Consider the following 7,213-nt stretch of genomic DNA (forward strand, 5'->3'; position numbering starts at 1 on the left):
TTTTAACATTATAATTTTCATTCATTTTACTCATAGAAATATAATTAGTTTTGATTAGTAAAGTAAACCTCCAATCAAAACGGTGGGAGGATTGTTACGTTTTGAAATAAGAATTGGATAGATTTTGTATAATGGAGAGTTAGGTGAAAGCGTTTTTATTTGTCTCCAAATAACTTTTGACTTATACAATGGAATTCGAGTTTATGTTTTAGAAATATGTTGCAATTTTGTATTTTCTTTTAAGAATTTTTGTTTAATAAAATATAGGAGTGGAAGAAATAGGGTATATTTCTTGCCGTACTCAACAGACCCAATTATTTAAGTGATTCTGTATGTGATTAAATTATTATGCTTAATAGGATTATTATTGATCTATTGAATCAATTTGATAAAATTTGAAAAGGGGGATGTGATATAACTTACTACGACTTCTACTGTCAATTGATTATTGGTAAGACTTCAAATGACAACTTCAACTGCACTTGATAAGTTGATGATACCAAAAGATGTAACAATGTGCCTTATGTTTTCATTCTATTAATAAACTACTAATCATAACTAATGACGACTCTATTATTGATCTAAAATATTATTAAAATAGCTACAAAGACACAACAGAAACATACTAGTTTGTTTTGAAAAATATTTACAAATACGTGCAAATTTGTTATTTACCTAAAAGTGTCGTTTAATTTGAAAGTTAAAATTCTTTTAAAAATTATACATTTAGAAATTTTGCTGTTTACATTGAGTTAATGATTCTCAAGCAAAACATTTTCCCGTAGCTGCGTATATAATTCCTAGCAGTCAAATTATTCGCGTAACACAAGTACAAATCCCTCGTCCTTTAAATTACGAATAGATTTTAAATTAAGAGACAGCAGCGTAAATCATGAATTCATAATATTGGTTTATTAATTTTAAATTAAATTTAATTTGAAACAAAAATTGATGTGTATATTTTAAAAAAACTGCATTTAAAATAAAAAATTTTTGATAAGTGCGACTGACTTCAAAACTAAGTATTTTTACCTAAATTTTAACACAAAAAACATCAAGGCAGACCAAATATACCAGTTGAAAATGACATTAGCAAATTGGTTATACGAAACTATGATTTGTATTTTGTCTTTAAAGTGCTTTTAATTAAAAAATTTAATTTTAATAAAATTGGAAATAACATGTATAGTTTAATAGTGGACTATGTCATGGAAGATAAAAATCCTGAGGATTATAAAGAATTGTCATAGCTATGGTGCAAATTGGTGGTACTTTTCAATCCAGGTCTTACGAGTAGTGGCTCTATAATTTGAAAATAAGTTTCATGAAATATTTAAAACATTTCTTAATGACTAAGCAACAATAACTTCCTCAATCTACAGAATACAATACTTTTCACAATAAGAATATATGACTTTTTACACTGATAAATATAATTTCAAATATTTTGATTATATTCAATACAAATATTTTTAAACTTAATTAAATGTATCCTGTAGTATGGTTAAAAATGTCCATAAAATCTTCGGTAGAATTTGCATAAATTTTTCTAAATCATTTTTGATATAATTATATGAATTAAATATTAAAGTAAGGACATTTTTGCAAATTGTGAAGTTTATTTTGTACAAACTTTGTCTAAACTTAAAAAAAATTAAAAACGTCTGATTTTTAATTAAAGTAACGAAAGCGCAATGAGTGAATAAGAATGAAAAATTTTTAAGTTTTTTTAACAGAGCAGTAAAGTATTTTAAAGCTCTAAAATGCAGATTTTCATAGAGATAAAATTATCATAAATTGCAGAGACAAAATGAACAGCCAAAAAGTAGCTTGTTGTTGGAAATTTTTAGTATTTTGAATAAACTTCCTAAACGAAATGATTAAGTTCAAATAATGAGTTCGCCATGATGTTTACTATTATATGATAATTGAAACAATGATTTATGTAAACACTTAACTGTATGTATCACAAACTCAATTATAATTGCATTAAAATTACATTACAAAATATCCTATCGAGTTAAGCAACTCTTATAAACTTGAACACATTCATAGAAACTCTTAGTTACTTAGGACAAGTGTTAGAGATTTTGTAAATTTTAAGTGAATTCAACACAGCAATACATAAAAACAGCTTTACATCGTTTAAAATACATAAATATTAGTCAATACCTTCTAATTATAAATGTTTATGTTTTGTTACATTTTATTTTATAACCGTTGATGCACCGCAAATCCAATTCTAATTTTACGACTGCGTTTTACATTAGCACTGTGGTCGACGCGAACCATGTGCGGCATTCGTAAAGACCGGACATCATTCGGAATCGAGCGTTATATTTTCTGAGCTACCAAGGCTTATTACACCATAAAGAGAATAAATATTTCATTATTTTGACAACTTCTATTGAAATTTTACTTTCGCTTTCTAACATAAGTTCAAAATTTTAACATCGCTAACAATAATGTGTCGTAATAACACAACAGAAATATGAATTTGCAGATAAAACTATTTCCACTATCATTTCTTATTGACTTTTTTAAAATTAAGATATGAATTTTTTAAAAACCTAACTTTTTTCATAAAATCTTTAAAATGCTAAATTTAAATTAAAAAAATTTTAAGTGCCAAATTTTGTTAAATGAATTTCTAAAAAATATTCCTAGAAATTATAACAATAAAGCTATAAATATAAAGATATAAAAGCTAGTTCAAAAATTCATACTTACAACTTTTCGAAGATAGCTAAAGCTGCTTTTTGTAAGGGCGTGAGAGAGTATTAAAATTAATTAAACTGCTAATCACACATTTGAACAAGGAGCATGCAACAAAGCAGTTGGAAAGCATAAATTGATTTTCCTCCTAAGGTCACAGTTATATTACTTTTGTTTGTCATTATTAGGTAGATAAGTACTTTGTAGGTATTGGGTACTTTGTTTTTATAAGTACGTCAGTGTTATACTGAGAACCGTGTTTTTACGATTAGTCCACTGTGGGCCTGGTCATTATTAGCAAAAGAAAATTTAGAAGTAATGTAGGTAGGTAGCTGCACAATCGATTATTGGCAACTTTCTGGGAAACATCCCTAAGTAAGACATGCCATCACAATTTACATATAGATCTGAAATCTCCACAAATCTTTGTACCCATAGTACTGCTCTACCCCCGACCACAAGAGTTTCGATTCCATGTATTTTACATGTACTGGGTGGGATATACTGGAATCTAGAATCAAACCTCCGACCCTCTGGACCGGAGTTCAATTCTCTAACCATTGGACTACCAGAGACCAGAAATAATTTAGAGATTCAGGATTTGAACCCTAATATAAAAAATATAAAACAAGCATTACTTGAAATTCTCGGCACTTGCATTCAAGTTGTCGTAAGAGTATTGTTCTTTCACCAAACATTTTGAAGCCTAAAGGTAGCAAGTTCGATCCTCATTTTTTTTAAATTCTGCTTCGTTAAATTGTCTTACCTTATTTCAATTTATAGAAATAGTAGGAGGATTTAGGCTTGTCACTTTTATCCTGCGTTTAAAACTACTAATTTTACAACATACAATAAACTATGTAAGTACCCATTCCTAATATTTGGATTTATCTATTTAATTAGCAATTCAATCAGCTCCTATTTGCTATAAAGAGGATCACACATTCGTAATCGAAAATCCCGCAGTGGACTGATCGTTAAGACACGGTTCCCAGCAGATCACCGAAGTCAAGCATCACTGGCTACGGTCAGTGTGCGGGTGGGTAACCACTTGGATCAGTCTGCGTAGGGACCGAGGGTGTGCGGTATTGGTCCTCGTTAAACTGTTCTGCCGTAAAGTGTTCGACTTCGCGTGCAGGTCGTCGGGCTACCGAAGCGGGGGTGCCATCCCCTCCGCAGAGGATCAAAATTGTGATGGCATGTCTTCGGATCATCCGCCTTGATGTTTCCCAGACCGTCACCAATAGCCCATTGTGCAGCTCTAGTACGACGTAAATTAACAACAACAACTCGTAATCGAAATTAAACCATATAACATCAAAGGTTATACATAAATAGTATACTACTGTTTAATTATAGTAAGGCATTAAAACACTGCTGTGTAATTTTTTTACATTTCAAACAAAAACTTTTGTGCTGATCACTTACTTACTTGAATATTTGTAAGAGCTGGAGGTGGAAGGAAACTACCAGATACAATAGTGGTGCAGCAAGAACTGAGCCTCTCTCTACAATTTAGACAACTGTGTGCTTAGTACTGAAACAGTGTAGTGTACGAATGTGTTTGTCTTCCAGCTTGGGGGGCCCATGGTTACAGACTCCGCTCCAGAGGGGCATGGGTTCGACTCCGTTAAAACCACAAGTCCTGTGGTGAGTCACTGAACAGTAACATGGAATCAGGGATCTTGAGAAAAGTTCCTTCCTCTTTAGATCTCAATTAAGAGAGTGTCCTCATAAAATTGTGATGTCATGTCCTCTGATTACCCACAGGAGTGCTTTCATGATGGTCGCCAATAGCCCAATATGCAGCTCTAGTGCGACGAAAATAAAGTACCAACCTACCTTTCAGTGTAGAAAAATACTTTTGGAACAATGGTTCATTTGCCGGTCTAGAAAAATTTCACTTTTTTCCTCTGAAAACAACTCAAAAAGGATGAAGTACAGGGATAGCCTAACTGGTAGAGCGTTAGTCAATTAGTTTTCATTGCGCACATTTTTAACAACAAAATTCTCTCAATTGTTTTTCTGATTGAAGCAGGATATTTTTTTCTTATGATTTACCATTCTGTATCCAAATGAATTATTCAAAAGAAATTCTCGTTTTTTACACGTCGCATAAATTCGTTAAAAACTTTTTGAAGTAGTATTAATCGCATACCTTAAGCTTATCTAAAGTATTATTTGAATAAAAACAAATAACGATAGTTTAATAATAACAAATGAATATAAGTGAATATCTTCAGAATAACTTAGCTGATTGAGAACCTCAAAACATAAAAGAAAATTATGCTTAAGTTTTTTTCACTCTATAATTTGTTATTTACCATTTTATTAAAGAGTAAATATTTTAAAAAGGTCAAATGTCAAACAGAAGATTAAGAAATAAATAAAACATTTTTCTTATTCAGTTACTTTTTTAATGCTATTTCTAACAAAAAAAATTTAAAAAATGTGATTTTAGAAATTCTTTAATCTTAATTCCGGAAATAATACATAATTTTTCAAAAAATAAATTGTCGAATATATTTTGGTATTATAGATATAAGAGTAAAAATATATTTTTGTCTTAGAAAATAAAAGGGGAAATTTTTGCATTTTCAAAGATTAACAGAAAAATAAAAAGGTTTCTTAATTATGCATCTAAATTTATCTGCAACTTTATACTAATTCTAAAACGTTTATATTGAAATAGTTTCCGTTCTTCATATTTCATTCTTTTTATTACCCACTTATGTGTTACCCATGCCGACCGGCCTGTGTAGGGGTCAGGGAACTGACATTGCATCAGAAAGGTTCCAGTTTCGAATCCCGGGCAAGGCATGGATGTTCTTTCCTTTTCTGAACTATCTGTTGTCACTGTGGGAGCGATGTTGGCCCACCTAACATGGTGCCCCTGAAAGAGAGGTCAACAAAATCGCCCTGTAAATGCCTGAATTGACGGATGTTAACACAAGTGGGCATTGCAAAAAATAATAATAATACCTTACCCATTTAGAAGACAAGTGAAAATAAATTAAATTATGTTTCTCAATTATGCATCTAAAGTAATCAACTACTTTATAAAAATTTCGGAGATGATTATATTGTAAAAGCTTTCGTTCTTTCAAATCTCTGATAGAAAATTGCACAGCAGATGAAAAATAAGAAAACAATTTAGAGTAATTCTTACTTAAATTATATACGATATAGTTATAGTAATCTTATTTATTTATTATGTACTAATCTCAGTTATAACTCACCGATTTTTTTAACGAAAAAATTACAAAATTTTACTAACTAAGGAGTTTTTCTTTAAACTATGAGGCCTTTTTTTTCCCTAAATATTTTGAAAATATTACAAGGTTGTTAAAATGAAAGATAATAAAAACACCGCAATAATTATGCTAAAGATATTATGGCTAAGAATTCACAAAAATTTGAAACAAAAACATTTTTACGTTTTATTTGAAGTTGTGCAAGAATATAATAGATTTTATTATAAGTTCTGCAAGAAATTAATTATCTGAACTATTTATTATACGTAATATATTTGTGAGAGAAAAATTATGTTTGGTATACATTCATAAAATATCTTGGTAATTGATTATAAAAAATCATAAATTATCTGGGTAAAAATTATCTTTGAATTCGGAAATCTAATTTAATCCCAGCGTTACACGTCTCCTATTCGAACGTTCGAATCGCTTTCAGAAAATTGTTAGTTGTTGTAGTAGTTGTAGTTCATTTACGTCGCACTAGAGCTGCACAATGGGCTATTGGCGACGGTCTGGGAAACATCCCTGAGGATGATCCGAAGACATGCCATCACAATTTTGNATATATCAGTCATTTTTGATCCTCTGCAGAAGGGTTGGCTTCTCTGCTTTGGTAGCCCGACAACCTGCACGTGAAGTCGAGCACTTTAATGTAGAAAAATTTAACGGGGATCAATACCGCGCCCCCTTGGTCCCTACGCAGACTGATCAAAGTGATCACCCGCCCGCTTACTGACCGTAGCCAGAGATCTTTGACTTTGGTGCTCTACTGGGAACCGTGTCAGTCCACTGGCGGACCTAAGTTAACGAAGTAGACAAGGAAGAATTATATTTCAACAAATTCGATGTGCTTCTATACTGCTCTGTATTTATTTTATTTAACGTTATGTAGGGAAAATTGTTGTATGTTTATTAACATTTAGAATTATGTAGGGAAACTTAGCTCAACTTTAATAGGCTGGAATTCAACTGCAACAATCTTAAGACACGCCACTCGCCAGCTATGACGATCTTAAGTTCGGGAAGTTACGCCTCTCGTCTTAAATAGTGAACACTTGCAAAGTGAAACACTTGCTCGTCAAGTGAAACACTTGCGTCGTATTTTAAATGTACCCTAAGATCAATCACTCGACCAAACGGACGTCACGGTGAACGTTGACATCACTGGTCTAGTGACTAGTTTTTACTCTATATCCACGCCCTCTAGTGAACTGGGGTTTTTGTTTATTGCAGCTGTACATAAT

At 31.4% G+C, this 7,213-nt stretch overlaps 1 long non-coding RNA gene across 2 annotated transcripts in view; it reads right to left on the bottom strand.

Moving 5' to 3' along the window:
* The window catches only part of LOC107452909 (uncharacterized), a 37,460-nt gene extending 34,330 nt beyond the window's left edge, over positions 1-3,130 (bottom strand). The window contains exon 1 of one of the 2 annotated variants that reach the window (XR_011636681.1): positions 2,731-3,130. This is a non-coding gene — a long non-coding RNA (uncharacterized lncRNA). The remainder of the gene's footprint in view (positions 1-2,730) is intronic. The other variant, XR_006226390.2, reaches the window with a different exon arrangement.
* Positions 3,131-7,213: the final 4,083 nt, after the last annotated feature.

This window comes from Parasteatoda tepidariorum, chromosome 4 (genome assembly GCF_043381705.1).
Source record: "Parasteatoda tepidariorum isolate YZ-2023 chromosome 4, CAS_Ptep_4.0, whole genome shotgun sequence".
NCBI lineage: Eukaryota > Metazoa > Arthropoda > Arachnida > Araneae > Theridiidae > Parasteatoda > Parasteatoda tepidariorum.